We start from the raw sequence: 24214 nt of genomic DNA, 5'->3' as shown, positions 1-24214 counted from the left end.
TCTCCTGCACGCACACACATGTAAGTTGGAGTGAATCTGTATTTGCAGAATTATATTTTGTTTTGCTTAACAGACAATCAATTTTTCAATGTATAATTTCAGTTACATCACACTGCAAATTTTTGCTATAAATCCTTTGTTACGATCGAGCCCTCCACAATCACCTGATGAAGGAGCGTCGCTCCGAAAGCTAGCGTGCTTCCAATTAAACCTGTTGGACTATAACCTGGTGTTGTGTGATTTTTAACTTTGTACACCCCAGTCCAACACCGGCATCTCCAAATCATTGAGACAGACTGGTTCTATTTCTAAAGTGGGATTTACAGAATCTTACATGGATTGATTGTGGGTCAATAATTTTTTGAGCAAAACAAAATATAATTCTGCAAATACAGATTCACTCCAACTTACATGTGTGTGCGTGCAGGAGAGACAGAGTGAGTGTATGTACTTGAGTGTGTGCACGTGGGTGTGAGTGCATGTGAGAGAGCCTGTGTGTGTGTAAGCGCGGTAAAGTATGTGTGTGAGTGTGACGGGATATAAACTTGTGAGAGGGTGCGTGTGTGGGTGTGAGTGTGGAGGGTGTATGTGTGTGCATATGAGAGAGAGCTTGTATATGAGAGACGGTCTGTGTTAGTGTGCGAGTGTGTGTGTGTGTTTGTGCATGCTTATGTGTGGTTGTGTGTGCTTCTGTGTGTGTGTGTGTGAGAATGTATAATATAGTGGGGTCACCTGTAGTGTGACATGAACCCAGGGTCCTGGTTGAGGCCACCCTCATGGTTACTGAACTTGACTATCAGCCTCTGCTCGGCCACTTTGCGTTGTTGCATGTTCCGAAGTCCATCTTGGAGGATGGTCACCCAGAGGACCAAGGCCAAATGTCCCGAACTGCTGAAGTGTTCCCCCACTGGAAGGGAACACCCTGGCCTGGTGAATGTCACGTGGTGTCCATTCATCCGTTGTCATAGTGTCTGCTCGGTCTTGCCAATGTACCATGCCTCAGGGTATTCTTGCTTAAATTTGTTTAATATATTTCAGCTGCATGACACTGTAACCGTTTACTATAAATTCTGTGTTTTATGGTCTTGCTTCACAACCACCTGATGAAGGAGCAGCCCTTCAAAAGCTAGTGCTTCCAAATAAACCTGTTGGACTATAACATGGTGTTGTGTGATTTTTAACTACATGACTGTAGTAAGACTTCGCTACTTGTATAGTCAAGTAGAAAAGGCATCATTCAATTTGTCTTCCTAATTACTTGCTTACCTGCATGCTGACTTTTTGAGATTTATTTGCTGGCACATCAAGACCCAGATTTCTCTGTCCACTACATTCTGTGCTCTATACCTCTTTAAACAATTTTCTGCACTTTAGTTATTCCTTCCAAAGTATACAACTTCATATTTTATCACATAATATTCCATCTACCTTCAAACTGTCCATTAGTATTCATTATCCAGTTAAGGACAGTGGAAAGGTTCTGATGGTGGCAGCCCAGTCATTGGAGCTGCAGCTCTGAAGGCTGAGCAACCCTACTGGGTGAGACAGTCAGTTCTGAAGAATGTAGGTGACCTCAAGATCATGGAAGAGTCATTTAAAACTACATTTTAAAAAAATTTTGAAGTCAAGAGTCAGAGGAGAAACCCCTCTGGAAAGGTCATGTAAGCCACAAATGCTGCTTTCAATAGCTGTAGCTTTTTCCTGAGCTAAGGCAACTGCTGGGAAGCTGACTTCATTTATCTGGGGGCCTCTTTGTAAAGCAAAATGGCACCTTAATTGTTTGGTATAAATCAGCCAAAAATATCAAGGTACTCTTCCATGATCTAGGTAACTGTTTCAATTCCTGCCACCGTGCAGCATCTGAAACATTTCTGAACTGAGGTTCCTTGAAGTGCAATTACTGTGAATCACAATGGTGTCCTCTAGTCCCTACATACTACAGCCACAACACATCACCTGCTTCTTGTCTCCTTATTGCATTTTAAGGAACTTTAGAGGTTCAAGTTTCAAAATATCACTCAATGATTATTTTTCGTTATGTAAACTATTTAGGCTGTAAATTTAATACAGTGCTTGTGCCTATTTTAAATGACTGCCCCAGTTTAGAGAAAAAAAACACTTCAAACTCAGCAATAAATCCCACATCTATGCTTCTGAATAATTTCTTTTTACCTCAGTTATTAGATCTCACTGACTCCCATTCTTTCTCTTGCAAAAAGACTGGAACAGTGTCCTTTTCTTTCTTGTACAAAGTTCTCTCACCCAGCAAATTCCAGAGTTCAGTACTCTTTCAAAGGTGCAGTATTTTGAGCTGACCTCCTGGCACCGTAGGTAGTTTTCAGGCTCCTGATCCCGTCTACTCCAGGCTCCTGATCCCGTCTACTCCCTTTCTATCACTCTCCTTTTTATCCTTTCCTCTTTTGCTCCTTTTCTTTCTTCACTTTTGAGGTTGGAGTAGTGAAGGTGGGGCAGAGGCTGCGTGTTGGTGGTGTGGCTCGAGAATCCGAGAGATAGCGGCAGTGCCCAGAGTAGGAACTCCTCTCAATATTAAGTCCCCAGAGCCTGGTCTCTTACAATCATAGAATGATAGAAGCCCTACAGAGTGGAAGCAGGTCATTCATCCACACTGGCCATCTGAAGAGCATCCCACCAAGACCCACCCTTGACCCTATCCCCATAGAGTCAGAGTCATACAGCATGGAGACAGGCCCCTCAGTCCAACGAGTCCATGCTGAACATAATCCCAATCTAAACTAGTCCCACCTGCATTTCCCATGGCCAATCCTCTACATCTTTGAACTGCAGGAGGAAACCAGAGTACCCAGATGAAATATACACAGAAATGGGGAAAATGTGCAAGTTCTACACAGACAATTGCCTGAGAGTGGAATCGAGCCTGGGTCTCTGGCACTATGAGGCAACAGCGTTAACCACTGAGCACTTCTTAGCACGGGCAGTGCCTGGAGTGGGTACTCCTGGTTATTGTCAGCCCAAAGTGTGGACTCTCAGTGGTGCTGGTGAGGCAGCAGCAGCAGCAAAGCCAGGGTCACCTGGGGGACATTGGTGCCGTCATCACTGTACCCAGAGTGGAGACCAGAACACTGTGCAGCCACCTTGCAGATGCCTTGGAACCATTCTTGAGACCCAATTTGAACAGAAGATAAACTCTATTTTAGTAATTTCTATCTATTGTTTTTGTAACTCAAAATGATGCTGGATTGTGGTGACAAACCATTTTTCGCATATATCTTTCTGGATATATGTGACAATAAAAATATTCATTCATTCATTCAGATGCAAAGGAACACAACTTGCTGCATGTTCTTCTCCTAATTACCAACTATTGTCACAATGTTGGTCTTTTTACAAAGTTACTATGTCATAGAGTCATAGAGTCATAGAGATGTACAGCATGGAAACAGACCCTTCGGTCCAACCCGTCCATGCCGATCAGATATCCCAACCCAATCTAGTCCCACCTGCCAGCACCCGGCCCATATCCCTCTAAACCCTTCCTATTCATATACCCATCCAAATACCTCTTAAATGTTGCCTGAGTTTCTTTTTCCAGATGGGGTAATTGGCCAGGTTCCAACAAGGTTGGGTTGTAAAAGGTTTATTTGGGCCCTTAATGCCCAAATAATGCCTCTGGCCTAAGGCTTTCATATCTTAAAACAAGATATAATCAAAGGGGAGTGGCCAGCTAGCTGTGTTGCTAGTGTCTGTTTAGATGAGAGGTTTTGATTCAGTTCAGCAGCAGTGTGTGTGAAGAAAGGCTGGGGCAAGTCCAGCCAGGTACTCTCTCTCTCTGACTTTAAACCTATAAGCCCTGGTTTATTTCATTTTTACTGTTTGTGTTAAGGGATGAGCATATTGGGACTGAAGGCTGAAGGGAGGCTTAGTGAGGAAGTAGGGCAAACTAATGTGGAAGAACAGAGAGTTAAAATGGCAAGGTTAGCAGCTGGGATAGCAACGGCTCTTTCAGTCACCAAGAGTTCTCTGGGGGTGGAAGAAGTGACCTTGAGGGTTTTACAAATGGTAGTTAAGGCCGAATGCGGGAATTAGTAGACAAGCTGGAGCTGCCTCCTACTGTGAGGAAAGATGAGATGTTTACAGCAATAGCTCAGCATTTGAATTTGATGGAAACACCATTAGGATCTGTAGAGATGACAAAACTTCAATCGCAAATGAATTTTAGCTTGAAATAGAGGCAAGAGATAAGGAAAGAGAAGCATAAATGAAATGGTTTGAGTTACGAATGAAAGCAGAAGAGAAAGGAAACGAGAGAGAGTTTGAACTTTGGAAAATGACAATTAGAAAAGAAAGTCAGCTTAAAAGGATGGAGATGAAGGCTGAAGCGAGGCTTAGTGAGGCAGTGGGGCAAACTCATGTGGAAGAACAGAGAGTTAAAATGGCAAGGTTAGCAGCTGAAGTGGCTGATGATTATGAGCTGGTGCATGAAACATAGTTTGGCTTCCAGAATTAATTTCAGTTGATGAGGGATAGAAATTTTGGCAAAGAGAAATCCTCAAATGGAAAGGGAAAGGTAGATCTCAATGAAGATCATAAGGATAACTTACCACAGGATAAAAAGGAAATCCTTGAAGGGCACAAAGAAGGTAAAAAGCTCTGGTGTTTTCATTGCAATAAAGTGGGCCACATGAAATCAGTTTTGGTGGGCCGGGAAATAGCCAGGTATTAGAACACAGGACAAGCTTGGGAGTTTTGTTGGAATGGTAACAGAAAGCACAGTGGAAGCGTGAAAGCTGCATCAGAGTGTACAAGCTAATCAGTGGTTGGTTAAGGAGGATGTACTGGATCTGCTTAGAAAATATACCTGCAAAGGTAAAGTTTATTCACATAGGTCAGAGTAGCAGGTAAAGAGGTTACAATATTAAAGGCCACAGGATCCTCTCAGTCTGTGATGCTGAAGGATGAGGAGATATGTCCTCCTGTGGGACTATTGCCAGAAAAGGTACTGGTAATGGGAATTCACGGTGAAACAAAAAGTGCTCAGTTATGTAAAGTGGGGCTAGAGTGTCCAGAAAATGTGGAGAATTTGTGGCAGGAGCACTGGACAAACACTCAGCTCCAGGAATACAATTTGTCCTTGCGAATGATATAGCTGATTCACTGGTAGGCATGCTGCTTACTGTGGTTGAAACAATGTTGGATTTTTTACCCTGGAATCTTCCCTGATTGTGTTGTAACTAGATCAGAGTCACTAGTTGAAGCAGGATCAATCAAAGGGTATAGAAAAAGAAGCTGAACTGGCATCAGGAGAGACTGTGTTTCATCAGATAGTTGAGACACAAGAAGAGCAAATAGGTAATAATGCAAATATCATTAGCTCTGCAAAACTCATTGAGCTACAGTGGAAAGATGAAAATTTAAAACAGTTGTATCAAAAGGCACATACTGGGATGGAATCTGAATGTATCCCTGAGTGTTATTACCTGCAAAATGATACCGTAATGAGGAAATGGAGACCATCACATAATCAAGCAGATGAGAAATGGGTAGAAATTCATCAAATTGTCTTGTCAGTGGGAAGGTGTTGTGAGTGGTGCATGAGCTACCACTTGGAGGTCATTTAGGAGTGAGGAAAACACAGGCTCAAATACACAGACTCTTTCTACTGGCTTGGACTACAAAAGGATGTAGTTGAATTTTGCCAGATCTATCATACATATCAGGTAATATCAGGAAAACCACAGGCGGCAATAAAATCTGCACCATTAATACCTATTTCAACATTTGAGGAACATTTTACAAGAGTCTTAATTGATTGCATAGATCCCCTACCTCAAACAAAAAGTGGGAATCTGTTTGTTACCAATAATGGATGTATCGACTAGATTTCCAGAGGCCATCCCATTATGCAATATCACAGCTAAAAGGATTGTAGAGGAATTACTCAATTTCTTTACTGGGTACAGATTACCAATAGAGATATAATCTGATCAAGGGTCAAGCTTCACATCCAAACTATTCAAGGAAGTTATGGACCGCTTAGGAATAAAACAAGTCAAATCGACTGCGTGCCATCCAGAATCACAGGGAGCACCAAAGGGCTCACGCCCGAAACGTTGATTCTCCTGCTCCTTGGATGCTGCCTGACCTGCTGCGCTTTTCCAACAACACATGTTCAGCTCTGATCTCCAGCATCTGCAGTCCTCACTTTCTCAACAAACACCAAAGACCATGTTGGGGGCTTATCGTCAGGACTACCCAGATGATTGGGATTAGGGAATTCCATTCGTGTTTTTTACGATCAGAGATGTATCAAATGTATCAACCAAATTCAGTCCATTTGAATTAGTGAGAGGGCCATTAAAATTAATTAAGGAGAAGTTAGTAAGTCAGAATTCAGAGACAACACATTTGGACTGTGTCAAATTTTACAGAACAATTAAATAGAGCTGGGAGTTGGCTGGACAGCATTTTAAATTATTGCAGCATGCAAAGAAACAGGAAATAGACAAGAAATTAAAAATTCACAATTTTGCTATCGGGGATAACATATTAGTGTTACTTCCAGTGATAGGTGAAAGCAAGGTTTAGTGGACTTTATCAAATTGAAAGGCAATTGGTGAGGCGAACTACTTGATAGGGACTCCAGACAGGAAGCAATCTCACAGAGTGTGTCATGAGAACATGCTCAAAAGGTACTTTGACAGGGAAAGAAAGCAAGAGGAGAAGGTGTTAATGATTACACACAGAGGGAAGAACCAATTTCAGAGGATTCTGAATTAGACATTCCTCAAATTAAATTGGACAATGAGGAAGTTGTCAAAAATTTGGATAATCATTGAGTTAACTTCCTGAGAAAAATCAAAATGACCTGAGAGAGTTATTACTATCACATGGGGAGATATGCAGAAATAAACTGGGAAGTACTAACCTAATTGTGCATGATTTGGATATGGGAAATGCTGTTCTGATTAAACATAACCCTCTAAAGTTGGCACAGATTCAGAAGGAGATTGAACCCATGTTCCAAGACGACATAATCAAAGTGAGTTACAGTGACTGGAGCTCACCTATAGTCATGGTGCCAAAGTCAGATGGTACCCAATGCTTATGTGTGGCCTATTACAAATTCAACGCCATTAGAAAGACTGATGCACATCCAATTCCGGGGTTGGAAGGCTCTGTTGAAAAGGTGGGACAAGCAACTTACATTTCTAAGTTGGACCTGCTCAGATACTACTGGTAGATGACTTTGTCAGAGAAAGAAAGGCAATTTCTGCTTTCGTAATGCCAAATGGACTGTACCAGTTTAAAGTCATGCCATTTGGCATGAAAAACACTCCAACTACACTTCAGAGACTACCCAATAAGGTCATTGCCGGATTATCCAACTGTGTTGTGTACATCGAGGACCTGGTGATTTTTTAGCCACACATGGAAGGAACATTTAACCCATCCAAATCTCTCTGCAGACCCTCCGCATCCTCTGCACGATTTGCCTTTCCATTCAATTTAGTGTCATCAGCAAACTTGGATACATTACACTCGGTCTCCTCTTCCAAATAATTTATATATACCATGAACAGTTGTGGGCCCAACACTGACCCCTGCAGCTCCCCATTCACCACTGATCTCCAAACAGAGAAACACCCATTTATCCCAACTCTCTGCTTTCTATTGGTTAGCCAGTCCTCTATCCATGCTAATACAATCCCAGCAACTCCATGAATTCTTATGGATGAGTCTTTTATGCAACACCTTATCGAATGCCTTCTGAAAATCCAAGTATACAACATCCTCCTGATTTCCATGCCCCCCTCCTCCCCACCCATCCACTGCACTTGTTACATCCTCAAAGAACTCCAGTAAGTTTGTCAAACGCGATCTTCCCTTCCTGAATCCACACTCCGTTTGCTGATGGTGCCCTTTCCATCCAGGTGTCTTACCATTTCTTCTTTAATGATGGCCTCCAACATTTTCCCGATGTTAAGCTAACTGATCTGTGGTTACCTGTCTTTTGCCTACACCCTCTTTTAAACAGCAGCATGACATTCATTGTTTTCTCGTCTGCCGGGACCTGCCCGGAGTCCAGTGAATTTTGGTAAATTACCACTGACGCATCTATAACTTCCACCATTTCTTTCAGAACCTTGGGATCAGGACCATGGGATTTATCTACCTTTAGAACCTCAAGTTTGCTCAACCCTACCCCTTTAGTGATAATAATTAAATTGAGGTCCTCACCTCTCATCATATCCTTAACATTATTCTTTGGCATATTGGACACATCTTCTACTGTGAAGACTGACACAAAATAGTTATTTAAGGCCTCAGCTGTTTCAGCATTACCCAATATTAATTCCCCTTTCTCATCCTGCAAGGGATCTACGTCGACTTTAGCCACCCTTTTCTGTTTTATATATTTATAAAAACTTTTCCTACCTGCTTTTATATTCTGTGCTAGTTTGCATTCATGATCTATCCTTTTATGTTTGCTTGCTTGCTTCGTGGTTCTTTGCTGTTTTTTAAAGTTTTCCCAATCTCCCTGTTTCCCACTACTCTGGGCTACTTTGTAAGCCTGAGCTTTTAGTTGGATGCCTTTCTTTGTTTCCTTGGTTATCCAAGTCTAGTTTTTCCTATCCTTGCTATCCTTGCTTTTGCACTGTGAAAAATCTCTTTGAAAGTCTACTGTTCCTCCACTGTTCCACCATATAACTTGTGTTCCCAATCTAATTTAGCCAATTCCTTCCTCATTCCATTATAGTCTCTCTTGTTTAAGCATAACACCATGGTTTTAGATATTATTTCACCCTCCATTTGTATCCGAAATTCGATCATATTGTGATTACTCTTTGCAAGAGGATCCTTAACTATGAGATCATTATTTTTACCAGTCTCATTGCACAGGACCAGATCTAAGATTGCACACTCCCTTGTAGTTCGGTAACATGCTGTTCAAGAAAGTTATCACAGATGAGTTCTATGAACTCTTCTTCAAGACTGCCTCACTGGCTTGATTCGGCCAATCAACGTGTATGTTAAAGTTTCTCAAGACTACTGCCATTCCATTCTTACATACGTCAGGTACTTCTTGATTGATTGCCTGTGCCACTGTAGCATTATTACTAGGTGACCACCACTGACTTCTTCCCCTTACTATTCCTGATCTCCATCCAAATGGATTCAACATTTTGCTCCTTAGATCCTATACCATCTCTCCCTATTGACTTAATCTCATCCTTAATTAAGAGCGCGACCCTACCTCCCTTACCTTTCTGCCTATCCTTCCTAATCACCTGATACCCTTTAATGCCCAATCATCACCACCCTGTAACCACATTTCCATGATGGCAACTAAATCATGGTCCTTTGTACTGATTTGTCCAACAAGTTCATCGACTTTGTTTCAAATACTGCAGGCATTCAGATAAAGTGCCCTTATACTCGTCCCTTTAGAATCTTCCTTTCTTTTGCATATGATTCTATCACCCATTTATTTCTTTTTTTAGAGCACTGGGGATGGAGGCTAGAGTAATTACATGTTCCTCTTGGAGGATATGGGAGGACAGGGTCACTACCAGTGAACCTGCTGACTTCACCTGCGAGAGGTGCACCTCACAGACCGCATTAGGGACCTGGAGCTGGAGCTGGAGCTGGTTCAACTCCGAATCATTCGGGAGACTGAGGGGTTGATAGAGTGGAGTTGCAAGAAGGTAATCACACCTTCCTATATGTTACAGGATAAAGGTCACTAGGCAACCATCAGGAGAGGGAAATAGAATAGGTAGTCAGTGCAGGGATCCCCTGTGGCCGTTCCTTTCAGTAACAAGTATGTCATTTTGGATACGTTTGGAGGTGGTGGGAGGGAACTGACCAGTGGAAAGCCCCAGCGGCCAGGTCTCAGGCATTGAATCTGACCCTGTGACTCAGAAGGGAAGGAGAGAGAAGAGGAGTGCAATAGTGATAGGAGATTAATTGGTTAGGGAAACAGACAGGAGATTATGTGGATGAGAACAAGACTACTGGATGATATATTGCCTCCCAGGTGCCAGGATCAGTGATGTCTCGGATCGAGTATATGGCATTCTTAAAGGGGAGGGTGAGCAACCAGAAGTCGTGATACACATTGTTACCAATGACATAGGAAAAGCGATGAGGTCATGAAAAGTGAATTTAGGGAGTTAGGAAGGAAGCTAAAACGAAGGACCTTAAGGGTAGTAATCTCTGGATTACTGCTTGTACCACGCATTAGTGAAGAATAGGAAGATATGGCAGGTGAATGTGTGGCTAAAGGGATGGTGCAGGGGTCAGGGATTAATATTTGTAGATCACTGGGTTCTCTTCTGGGGAAGTGTGACCTGTACAAGAGAAATGGGTTACACCTGAACTTGAGGGAAACCAACATCCTTGTGGGACAGGTTTGCTAGGACTGTTGGGAAGCTTCAAATTAGGTTAGCAAAGGGGGTGGGAACCAGACCATCAGGTCAGAAGATGCAGCAGTAGGTATAAAGGTAGTTGCAAAGAACAGAGAGACTGTGAGGAAGGGTAGACTAAAATGGCAAGAAGATGGGAGTCCAGGCAGAAAGGCAGAAGGTAGCAATATAGAGACCAGAGCAAAAATTAAAGTAGTAATGTCTTCACCCTTTATACTCTTCTTCCCTTCTGACCTCTGTCTTTTCCCACACAAACTCTAATTTCTGGCAGTAATCATTCAACACTGTCCACACACATATCACACTCAAAGTTAATACTGGTACCCTGGCCTGAACAAAGATAGTGAAGGATAAATGAGTCATGACTAGGAACTAGGCCATAGACCTGTATGAACACACTGTCTGTGATTACAAACAAGCAGAAGACAGAGGGAGGAGGATCTCTTTCTGTTGGTATGGCTATCAGGACAATAATAGGTGTGGCCCAAAGAAATGTGAGTACAGTCTCTGGAATCTTGTGCCCTGAAAAATACTGTAATTGAATGCACTCTCATCCTGCTTCTCTCTGGCCATCTAGAAAGACATGTAATTATTCTTAGTAGCACAGAAATCCTCCTTAATACCTTGGGGAATTATAAACTGTGAGATGGCACCTCATGCAGCCTTGAGGAAGTGCTGACATAAAGGTTAAATGCCGGAGGGCTGACCATATCCTGCTTTCAAGCTCAAAATGTGGCTACAACAAGTGATAAATAGTGAAGGACAAATAAACACTTCTTCTCTGAAGTCAGAATTAACTTTCATGTCAGACAACAAGCTACAAAAATCCAGACATTAACTAACAGTTTAGAATAACAAACTAGCAACAAATCCTTTTGTAGTAAATGACCCCATTAAATATCTCTGATGAAGAGTTTGTCCTGCCTCTTTGTGCTATGATTTTTGAATGAGCTATTACATGATGAGTCAGACAAAATGGTCATGGAACTTATTGAAATATCCTAACTGTCTAAACACTTCCAATGTACAACCTGGACACATACAGAGTCATCTAATTCTAATGTAGCATGGGCTGTCCTTCCTAACAGCCACAATGAAGACTTAGACACCCATTTTGTAGCTGAAAATGAATGCTGTGCTGACAAACTGCCAGGGCATTATATAGAGGTTCCAGAGAGATTTTTAGTTACAATACTTGGTGGTATGTATTACTAAAACAGGAATAATTAAAGAACCTGGATGACAATTAAGTAACAACCTGTTCCTCTCTCAGTCCAGTATGATGGAATATTATTCCGAGCAGCAGCAACTTCTTGGAATGCTTCAGGCCACCTATGAATCAACAAGAGCTGGAACTCTCTACACCAATTTTTTTTTACATAACACTGCTTGAAAATATAGAAGGTTTCTGATCTGAGCAGACTGACTATTCTCAGAGGAAAACAAAGCTGACTGTTTCATGGTGCTGTGTTTAGATCAAATAATGAGAAACCAAACGTCAGCACATTCGATTCATGAATTTTCAGCAGCATTCTGGAAGCATTTAAGCATTTTTATTCCCTAAACTAATGAGGTTTAGATGACATAGTTCACATCAGTTCGTGTAGTAAACTACAAGATGGTTTCCTTGTTTCTTTTGCCTGTAGGGTTATATCACAATTACTTAAATACCAGTGGTGAATGATTCAGTTTACAGTTTAAACGAGGCTTCTCTATATCTGGCAAGTGCAGACATTTATATATCTAACAAAGATGGAACATCAATGGTAAATTTTTTTGCCCGTTCATATAAGGATACTCTACAGTATTTTATTCTGTGTGATTTTACTTACAAGATATTAATCTGAATAAAATGTAAGCCATCGTGGTGAGTGTACTTAGTAAGAGACTGATGTAGAAGGAAGATGTGAGGTACCTTGAGAATGATTGCTGATTATTTACAGCAGTGATCTTAAGCACTTACTTGACAGAGCTCTCAAATGGAAGCTTACAAACTGCACAGTGAATTAAGCTGCTTCCATCTGTTTCTATATTCTGCTCTATTCACAAAATCACTCAAAAGCAAAAGCAAAGGAAGGCTACAAGATACACAGCAAAAACATAGGTTTCTGAAATTCTTAAAAAGAAGGAAATCTTGGCAGCATCGTTTTACACAGATCCCTTTACATCAATTCAGCAAAATGCTGCCCAATGTTTACAATGGGGTGCTTTGCCCCAGAAGGCAGAATTGCTGCCTCCAGAGGTGCACATCCCCCCATAATGAGAGTTTTATTTTCTGGAATTTCTGATACTACCAGTTCCTTTGGAGCAAATATGACAGCATGCTGCTGGAACAATGAACAATCCAGTTGCTTTAATAGCAGGAGTATCCAAGAAAGGATGTAGATTTTCAGTTCCCCAGAGGACAATGGTATATTATGATTGAAATGCTTAGAAGCACAAATTGAAGCATCTAATAGCATTTTGCTAATTGTCTAATGTTCAACTTGAGCCCTGATTATGTAATATAAAACTGAAGAAACTAAATGTGTCAAGATATTTTAACAAATGGTGGAACATAAGCATTATGAATATATTTAAGTATTAAACAAGAAATGGCTATAATTTGAACAGATATAGTAATCTTTAAGTAAAAATATCCTCCTTGTACACTTTAGTTCTTGAATATGCGTACATTCCATGATACAATAAGGACTTTGAACACAGCATAAGTGGTAGCAGCTGGTAGTAATGAATAAAGGTACACTAAAGCACATACAAAGAAAAATATCCAGAAGGGTTTGCCACAGATATCTGATCTCAAGGGTGACATTTTCCATTCTCACCTGTGATCCTTAGTGGAATAAAAATCAGGCTGCAGAGAGCTACTGTGCACCCATCAGCTTGTAGGAAGTGTAAGAACAATTGCCTGTGGGATAACTTATGATTAATGCGCTGCCAATAGCTTCTCATAGTAACACGGTGCCTGCAGCAACACAGTACATTCTTACAGCGAGTCTTCAAAATCATTAACTTCTCTTAAAGAATTATGCTTTTCATACGTTTCAAAGCTTTTTTTAAAAAAGGGATATGTCATTAAGTTTCTTGCATTTAATCTTCATGTGTTGGATCTGATGTGAGTGTCATTCAGTTAAGGAGAAACATTTGAAAGATAAGCACACCTGTAATATCAGTCAAATATCTAACTGCAGCTTTTGGGACTTAGCCAGATGCTGCTTACAGATTAATGCCTGAATTGTTCATGCTTTATTGAGACTGATGCTCCCTTAATGTTGCCTCTGGTGAAGGAAAGTCCAGGATGATGCCAGTTACATTCAGGTTTAGATGTACAACTAAACGTGTCTACTGGAAGCTGCTGTCTCATGAAAAGTTAGTATTTATATTGTTTTCCACGTCATTTGTCACTTTTGGTGGTCTTCAATTATACTTGCACAAAAGGATATGCATGTGACTAATACTGAAATATTGCTTTAAATTTAACTAATTTCAAAATGTTTAACAACCACTTTACTGCAGTATACTGGACCACTGGGATTTTAAGAAAAGGGCGTCGCCATATTAATAGCTCACTTAAATGCAATGAACAGCTATCAACAAAGTTACCAATGACAGTCTGGGTGATTGGGAGATTCAATTATTTCTATTCATTCAAGAGCTCTGGACATTGCTGACTGAAGCAGCATTTTTGTCAAAATCTAGTTTGAAAAGGAGCTGGTGAGCTGCCTTCATGAACTATTGCAATTCATTCAGTGTAGATACATTCACAGTGCTGTTCGAGAGAGAACCCCATGATTTTGATGCAGCAACAATGAAGGAGGGAATTGATTGCACTGAAGAGGGTGCAGAGGAGATTTACAGGGTGTTCCATGGGCTGGAGAGTTTCAGTTACAAAGAAGGCTGCAGGTTATTTTCTTTGGAAGAGAAGATACTGAGGAGGAAGCATGATTGAGATGTAATAAATTATGAGGGATGTAGGTGGGAAGGAACTTATTCCCTGAGTAGAGAAATCAATAAATAGGGGGCATAATTTCAAGCAAAGGGGCAGAAGGTTGAGAGGGGATGGGACGAAATACTCAGAGGATGGTAGGAATCGGGAACTTATAACGTGGAAGAGGAAGAAACCCTGATAAGATTAAAGAAGTATTTAGCTGTAGACTTGCAATAAGATGGCATACAAGGTTATGTTCTAAATTCAGGAAAATAGGATTAGAATAGGACTAGTCTTTGACCGGCATAGTCTCAGGGGGTGAAGTTCCTTTTTCTGTGCTATAGGCCTTCATGACTCAAATATATTTCCAAGTTAGGATGATGAGTAGATGGGGGAGAATCTTAAGAATCAAATATATTGTGGAAAGAACAAGATTCAATAAAAGGATATAGTTTTTAAGATTATCTGATGATAGCTTCATTAATGATCTTTATACCTGGTCTCTGAATATACAATATTACAATCAAAGCTAATTGGAGACAGAGTTGTTGGAATTTCTGATTCAATTATTTCATGTCCTTTACAATTGAAATCTTACACTGGTAAAGGCATTCCAAAATATGTTGGAAGCTGAGATTTGAAAAACCAAAACAAATCTGGTGAACAGAAGGACAAATTTCATCCAGATGATCATCCCTAATTATGCTCCAAACAATCACATGCAAAACCATCCTAAAGAATTTAAAACTCTTCCAATGCCAGGAAGTATTGTTCAAGATAGGAAGCAACTACCTCCCTCCACACAAACAAAGTAATGCCCAGCTCTATCACAAACGAGCAAAGAAAGTGGGACATTTTCAAAATGTAGGTGAGTAGCAGAAACTTCGTATCACTGAACACCCACATCCTGTTATGCAATGGGATAATCCTCATGATGAACATCCCGAGAACAATTGATGCAATCTGCTCGGGTACAAGATTAAAATTTGAACCAACAATTCTCAAATCAACAATTCATCAATCTTCTGAGTCCAACATGTGCATGTTTGGGAAGAATGGTCAAGCCTCCAGATCAATTATATTTGTAAAATAAGTGATGTTATATCAAACAGTCGGCTTAGAAAAGTTATTATGAGGCCTTTGTACAGCCCTGTTTACTGAGATATACGAACTTAAGAACAGAAGAAATAGGAGCAGGAGCAGGCCATCTGGCCTGTTGAGCCTGCTTTGCTATTCAATAAGATCATGGCTGATCTTTTCATGGTCTTAGGTCCACTTATCAGCTCACTCACCATAACCCTTAATTCTTTTACTGTACAGAACTCTATCTTTGCCTTAAAAACATTAATGAGGTAGCTTCAATTGCTTCACTGCGCAGGGAATTCCACAGATTCACAACCCTTTGGGTGAAGAAGTGCCGCCCCAACTCCATCCTAAATCTGCTCCCCATTATTTTGAGGCTCTGCCACTTAGTTCTTGTTTCACCCGTCAGTGGAAACAACTTCCCTGCTTCTATCTTATCTATTCACTTCATAATTTTGTATGTTTCTATAAGATCCCCCTCATTCTCCAAATTCCAATGAGTATAGTCCCAGTCTAATCAATTTCCTTTCAAAAAAACAACCTTGTCAATTCTGCAATCAACCTAGTGAACCTCCTTTGCATCCTCTCCAGTGCCAGTACATCTTTTCTCAAGTAAAGAGAGCATTACCCCGTGTGTGGTCTCACCACAACCCTATACAGCTTCAGCATAACCTCCATGGTTTTAAATTCCATCCTTTTAGCAATGAAGGACAAGAATCCATTGGTCTTCTTAACCACCTGCTGCACCTGCAAACCAACATTTTGTGATTCATGCACAAAGACACTCTGGTACCTCTACGCATCTACAATTTTTCACCATTTAAATATTTATCAATTTTGCTGTTATTCCTACCAAAATGGCTGACCTCACATTCAGCAACATTGTACTCCATCTGCCAGATCCTTGCCCACTCACTTAAATCAATCTATATCCCTCTGCAGACTTTAAGTGTCCTCTGTACATTTTGCTCTACCACTCATTCAGTGTCATCTGCAAACTTTGACACTCAACACTTGGTCCCCAACTCTAAATAATTTATTTAAATTGTAAACAACAGTGGTTCCAACACTGATCCCTGAGGCACACCACCAGCCACTGATCGCCAACCAGAAAAATCCATTTATCCCCATACTTTCCTTTCCATTAGTGAACCAATCTTCTAACCATGCCTCTGTATTAACCATAATGCCATGCATTTTTATCTTATGCAGCAGCCTTTTGTGTGGCACCTTGTCGAATGCCTTCTGGAAACCTAGATACACTACATCCACTAGCTGCCCATTGTCCACCATGCTCATAATGTCCTCAAAAAATTCCAGTAAATTAGTCAAACATAATATGCCTTTCATGAACCCATGCTGTGTCTGTCCACTAGGACTTACAAGGACTTGCTAATTCATTGGTTTTCAATAATAGCCAAGATGGGATAACCTACATTCTATTTTTCTGTTGCTATCAAATATCGTCATGTCAGTATTTACTGAGAAATGGAGGTTTTATTGCTTGCAAAATTTTATTAGGATGATGAATGGGAAACTTGGTAACAGCACAATATGTACTGAAGGTTAACCATGCTAATACTTGGAATGAGCAGGCTGCCTCATGAGGAAAGGTTGAACAGATTAGTCTTGTATCTGCTGGAGTTCAAAAGAGTAAGAGGTGAATTAATTGAAACAAATAAGACAATGAAGGGCCTTGGCAAGGTAGATGTGGAGACGACAATTCCTCTTCTCAAAGAATGAAGAACTAGGGTTTTAAAAACCCTGTTTAAAAATCCGGAGTCAACCACTTAAAACAGTGATTAGGTGAATGATTTTTTTTAGAAGGCTGTAAGTCCTTAGAACTCTTTTTCTGAAAAGCTGGTGGAAGCAGATATAGAGTCATAGAGATGTACAGCGTGGAAACAGACCCTTCGGTCCAACCCGTCCATGCCGACCAGATATCCCAATCCAATCTAGTCCCACCTGCCAGCACCTGGCCCTTATCCCTCCAAACCCTTCCTATTCATATACCCATCCAAATGCATCTTAAATGTTGCAATTGTACCAGTCTCCATCACTTCCTATGGCTGCTCATTCCATACACATACCACCCTCTGCCTGAAAAGGTTGCCCTTTAGGTCTCTTTTATATCTTTCCACTCTCACCATAAATCTATGCCATCTAATTCTGGACTCCCCGACCCCAGGGAAAAGACTTTGCCTATTTATCCTATCCATGCCCCTCATAATTTTGTAAACCTCAATAAGGTTACCCCTCAGCCTCTGACGTTACAGGGAAAATAGCCCCAGCCTGTTCAGCCTCTCCCTGTAGCTCAAATCCTCCAACCCTGGTAATGTCCTTGTAAATCTTTTCTGAACCCTTTCAAGTTTCACAACATCTTTCCGATAGGAAGGAGACCAGAATTGCACGCAATATTCCAACAGTGGCCTAACCAATGTCCTGTACAGCTGCAACATGACCTCCCAACTCCTGTACTCAATACTCTGACCAATAAAGGAAAGCATACCAAATGCCTTCTTCATTATCCTATCTACCTGCGACTCCACTTTCAAGGAGCTATGAACCTGAACTCCAAGGTCTCTTTGTTCAGCAACACTCCCTACGACCTTACCATTAAGTGTATAAGTCCTGCTAAGATTTGCTTTCCCAAAATGCAGCACCTCGCATTTATCTGAATTAAACTCCATCTGCCACTTCTCAGCTCATTGGCCCATCTGGTCAAGATCCTGTTGTAATCTGAGGTAACCCACTTCGCTGTCCACTACACCTCCAATTTTGGTGTCATCTGCAAACTTACTAACTGTACCTCTTATGCTCTCATCCAAATCATTTATGTAAATGACAAAAGGTAGAGGGCCCAGCACTGATCCTTGTGGCACTCCACTGGTCACAGGCCTCCATCACTACTCTCTGTCTTCTACCTTTGAGCCACTTCTGTATCCAAATGGCTAGTTCTCCCTGTATTCCATGAGATCTAACCTTGCTAATCAGTCTCCCATGGGGAACATTGTCGAACGCCTTACTGAAGTCCATATAGATCACATCTACTGCTCTGCCCTCATCAATCTTCTTTGTTACTTCTTCAAAAAACTCAATCAAGTTTGTGAGACATGATTTCCCACGCACAAAGTCATGTTGACTATCCCGATTCCTGAAGAAGGGCTCATGCCCGAAACGTCAATTCTCCTGCTCCTTGGATGCTGTCTGACCTGCTGCGTTTTTCCAGCAACACATTTTCAGCTCTCATCTCCAGCATCGGCAGTCCTCACTTTCTCCTATCCCGAATCAGTCCTTTTCTTTCCAAATATATGTACATCCTGTCCCTCAGGTTTCCCTCCAACAACTTGCCCACCACTGGGGTCAGGCTCACCGGTCTATAGTTTCCTGGCTTGTCTTTACCACCCTTCTTAAACAGTGGCACCACGTTTGCCAACCTCCAGTCTTCCAACACCTCACCTGTGACTATCGATGATACAAATATCTCAGCAAGAGGCCCAGCAATCACTTCTCTAGCTTCCCACAGAGTTCTCGGGTACACCTGATCAGGTCCTGGGGATTTATTCACCTTTACCCATTTCAAGACATCCAGCACTTCCTCCTCTGTAATCTGGACATTTTGCACGATGTCACCATCTATTTCCCTACAGTCTATATCTTCCATATCCTTTTCACAGTAAATACTGATGCTAAATATTCATTTAGTATCTCCCCGATTTTCTGTGGCTCCACACAAAGGCCGCCTTGCTGATCTTTGAGGGGCCCTATTCTCTCCCTGGTTACCCTTTTGTCCTTAATATATTTGTAAAAACCCTTTGGATTCTCCTTAATTCTATTTGCCAAAGCTATCTCATGTCCGTGCTTTGCCCTCCTGATTTCCCCCTTAAGTATACTCCTACTTCCTTTATACTCTTCTAAAGATTCACTCGATCTTTCCTGTCTATACCTGACATATGCTTCCCTCTTTTTCTTAACCAACCCCTCAATTTCTTTTGTCATCCAGCAATCTCTATACCTACCAGCCTTCCCTTTCACCCTGACAGGAATATACTTTCTCTGGATTCTTGTTATCTCATTTCTGAAGGCTTCCCATTATCTAGCCGTCCCTTTACCTGTGAACATCTGCCTCCAATCAGCTTTCGAAAGTTCTTACCTCATTCCGTCAAAATTGGCCTTTCTCCAATTTAGAACTTCAACTTTTAGATCTTCTCTCTCCTTTTCCATCACTATTTTAAAGCAAATAGAATTATGGTCACTGGCCCCAAAGTGCTCCCCCACTGACACCTCAGTCACCTGCCCTGTCTGATTTCCCAAGAGTAGGTCAAGTTTTGCACCTTCTCTAGTAGGTACATCCACATACTGAATCAGAAAATTGTCTTTTACGCACTGAAGAAATTCCTCTTCATCTAAACCTTTAATACTATGGCAGTCCCAGTCGATGTTTGGAAAGTTAAAATCCCCTACCATAACCACCCTATTATTCTTACAGATAGCTGAGATCTCCTTACAAGTTTGTTTCTCAAATTTCCTTTTGACTATTCGGGGGTCTATAATATAATCCCAATAAGGTGATCATCCCTTTCTTATTTCTCAGTTCCACCCAAATAACTTCCCTGAATGTATTTCTGGGAATATCCTACTTCAGCAGAGCTGTAATGCTATCCCTTATCAAAAATGCCACTCCCCCTCCTCTCTTGCCTCCCTTTCTATCCTTCCTGTAGCATATGTATCCTGGAACATTCAGCTGCCAGTCCTGCCCATCTCTGAACCATGTTTCTGTAACTGCTATGATATCCCAGTCCCATGTTCCTAACCATGCCCTGAGTTCATCTGCCTTCCCTGTTAGGCCCCTTGCATTGAAATAAATGCAGTTTAATTTATTAGTCCTACCTTGTCCCTGCCTGCCCTGACTGTTTGACTCACTTCTGTTCTCAACTGTACCCGTCTCAGATCGATCTCTTTCCTCACTATCTCCGTGGGTCCCACCCCCCATCTTATTGGTTTAAATCCTTCTGAGGAGAAAGTGAGGTCTGCAGATGCTGGAGATCAAAGTTGAAACTTTATTGCTGGAACAGCACAGCAGGTCAGGCAGCATCCAGGGAACAGGAGATTCGACGTTTCGGGCACAGGCCGAAGAAGGGCCTGTGCCCGAAACGTCGAATCTCCTGTTCCCTGGATGCTGCCTGACCTGCTGTGCTGTTCCAGCAATAAAGTTTCAACTTAAATCCTTCTGAGCAGCTCTAGAAAATTACCCTGCCAGTGTATTAGTCCCCTTCCAATTAAGGTGCAATCCATCCTTCTTTTACAGGTCACTTCTACCCCAAAAGAGATTCCAATGATCCAAAAATGTGAATCCTTCCCCCATTCACCAGCTCCTCAGCCATGCATTCATCTGCTCTATCCTCCTATTCCTGCCCTCACTAGCTTGTAGCACTGGGAGTAATCCAGATATTACTACCCTTGAGGACCTCCTTTTTAAATTTATGCCTAACTCTCTGTAATCTCCCCTCAGAATCTCAACCTTTTCCCTTCCTATGTCATTAGTTCCAATGTGGACAATGACCTCTTGCTGGCCCCTCTCCCCCGTGAGAACATTCTGCACCCTCTCTGAGACATCCTTGATCCTGGCACCAGGGAAACAACACACCATTCTGCTTTTTCTCTGTTGGCCACAGAAACATCTGTCTGTACCTCGGACTGCAGAACTCCCTAACACAATTGATCTCTCGGAAGCCGACGTACCCCTCGTTGCACTAGAGCCAGTCTCAATACCAGAAACTTGGCTGTTCGTGCTACATTCCCTTGAGAATCCATCACCCCCTACATTTTCCAAAACAGCATACCTGTTTGAAATGGGTATATCCACAAAAGACTCCTACCCTCGGTGCCGACCTCTCTTTCCCTTCCTGGAGTTAGCCCATCTATGTGACTGTATCTGAGACTTTCCCCCCTTCCTATAACTGCCATCCATCACATACTGTTGCTGTTGCAAATTACTCATCACTTCTATCTGTCTCTCCAACCGATCCACTAGATCTGATAAGATTCACTTCCAACAGCATTTATGGCAGATATCATCCACAGTAACCCTTAAACTCTCTTTGAACTCCCACATTTGACAAGAAGTACATATCACTGCAAAGGCCATTTTTGCTCCTTCACAATCTACAGACCCAGAAAATAACACCGTCTTATTCCTCTACAAACACTGCCCCAGGTTAAATTAATAACTATTGCTTGTATTTTAAGTTTAATCAAGAGACATATCTCCAAAACATATAATCAAGAAAGAACCCATTCTATTCACTAATACAGCCTTTCTCTTGGATAGACTTAAAGCAACAATTAACTTATCTGATTCTGTGTTGTGAACTTCGCCCAAACCGGTCCCTCCAAGATTAGTTGTGAAATTCACTCTTTGTTAATTTTCCCAGATGCACTCCGATGTCCAGCGACACATGAATTCAAAAACAGCAAAGGCAGTAACTGTGCAGGTCCTCTTTCTCTCTCTCTCTCTTTCTCCTGCACTGTTCTCACCATGTTCTTGAATATTTATGGGGCAGAGATAGATAGATTAATTTAAACAAAGTGGTTAGATGTTATTGGGGGTAAAAACAATGACTGCAGATGCTGGAAACCAGAGTCTAGATTAGAGTGGTTCTGGAAAAGCACAGCAGTTTAGGCAGCATCCGAGGAGCAGTAAAATCGATGTTTCGGGCAAAAGCCCTTCATCAGGAATAAAGGCAGAGAGCCTGAAGGGTGGAGATATAAATGAGAGGAGGGTGGGGGTGGAGAGAAAGTAGCAATAGGTGAGTGGGGGAGGGGATGAAGGTGATAGGTGGAAAAGAAGATAGGCAGGTAGGACAAGACCATAAGACATAGGAGTGGAAGTAAGGCCATTCGGCCCATCGAGTCCACTCCGCCATTCAATCATGGCTGATGCGCATTTCAGCTCCACTTACCAGCGTTCTCCCCGTAGCCCTTAATTCCTCTAGACAACAAGAATCTATCAATCTCGGCCTTGAAGACATTTAGCGTCCCGGCTTCCACTGCACTCCGTGGCAATGAATTCCACAGGCCCACCACTCTCTGGCTGAAGAAATGTCTCCGCATTTCTGTTCTGAAATGACCCCCTCTAATTATAAGGCTGTGTCCACGGGTCCTAGTCTCCTTGTCTAACGGAAACAATTTCCTAGCATCTACCTTTTCCAAGCCATGTATTATTTTGTACGTCTCTATTAAGTCTCCCCTTAATCTTCTAAACTCCAACGAATACAATCCCAGTATCCTCAGCCGTTCCTCATATGTTAGACCTGTCATTCCAGGGATCATCCGTGTGAATCTCCGCTGGACACGTTCCAGTGCCACTATGTCCTTCCTGAGGTGTGGGGACCAAAACTGGACACAGTACTCCAAATGGGGCCTAACCAGAGCTTTATAAAGTCTTAGTAGTACATCTCTGCTTTTATATTCCAACCCTCTTGAGATAAGAGACAACATTGCATTCGCTTTCTTCATCACGGACTCAACCTGCATGTTTACCTTTAGAGAATCCTCGACTAGCACTCCCAGATCCCTTTGTGCTTTGGCTTTATTAATTTTCTCACCATTTAGAAAGTAGTCTATGCTTTTATTCTTTTTGCCAAAGTGCAAGACCTCGCACTTGCTCACGTTAAATTCCATCAGCCATTTCCTGGACCACTCTCCCAACCTGTCTAGATCCTTCTGTAGCCTCCCCACTTCCTCAGTACTACCTGCCTGTCCACCTAACTTCGTATCATCGGCAAACTTCGCTAGAATGCCCCCGGTTCCCTCATCCAAATCATTAATATATATTGCGAACAGCTGTGGCCCCAGCACCGAACCCTGCGGGACACCGCTCGTCACCGGCTGCCATTCTGAAAAAGAACCTTTTATCCCAACTCTCTGCCTTCTGTTAGACAGCCAATCCTCAATCCATCCCAGCAGCTCACCTCGAACACCATGGGCCCTCACCTTGCTCAGCTGCCTCCCGTGTGGCACCTTATCAAAGGCCTTTTGAAAGTCTAGATAGACCACATCCACTGGGTTTCCCTGGTCAAGTCATGGGGACAGTGCTGAGCTGGAAGTTTGGAACTGTGGTGTGGTGGGGGAAGGGGAAATGAGGAAACTGTTGAAGTCCACATTGATGCCCTGGGGTTGAAGTGTTCCAAGGCGGAAGATGAGGTGTTCTTCCTCCAGGCGTCTGGTGGTGAGGGAGCGGCGGTAAAGGAGGCCCAGGACCTCCATGTCCTCGGCAAAGTGGGAGGGGGAGTTGAAATGTTGGGCCACAGGGCGGTGTGGTTGATTGGTGTGGGTGACTGGGGGTAAACAGATTTGATTGTGGATTTAAGGTAACAATCAGGCCAGCGATAATGTTATGGACTAGCAGAACAAGTTCAGGGGCCAAATAGCCTGCTTCTGCTCATTGTTTATGTGTTGTGTGTTCATACTAACATCCCTCATAAGGTGCTGTCACAGCAGCATGTGCAACACAGACATTCTATTATTTGCCAATTTACACGGAGTATGGTCTTTTCAGGATTTGGATGTTGTTTGAATGAAGTACTAGTGACATCTGGCTAAGTCAGAAGTTTGATGGCTCATGCATATCTACCTGTTCATGCTAACAGCCTCCAGCTTATTCTGTTCTCGGTGACAGGATTGAAGGCCTGTATGTTGGTCTGAAGATAGTGTGCCTCTGGTGTACTTCAACAGTAATATTTCTTCAGCTGAGGATCAGGAGAAGCTACAGGGGCATCATTCTGTCTGAAATCAA

This window comes from Chiloscyllium plagiosum, unplaced genomic scaffold (assembly GCF_037043375.1).
Source record: "Chiloscyllium plagiosum isolate Xiang-an unplaced genomic scaffold, Cpla_swu_hap1 HiC_scaffold_3, whole genome shotgun sequence".
NCBI lineage: Eukaryota > Metazoa > Chordata > Chondrichthyes > Orectolobiformes > Hemiscylliidae > Chiloscyllium > Chiloscyllium plagiosum.
This window is presented reverse-complemented; position numbering follows the sequence as displayed.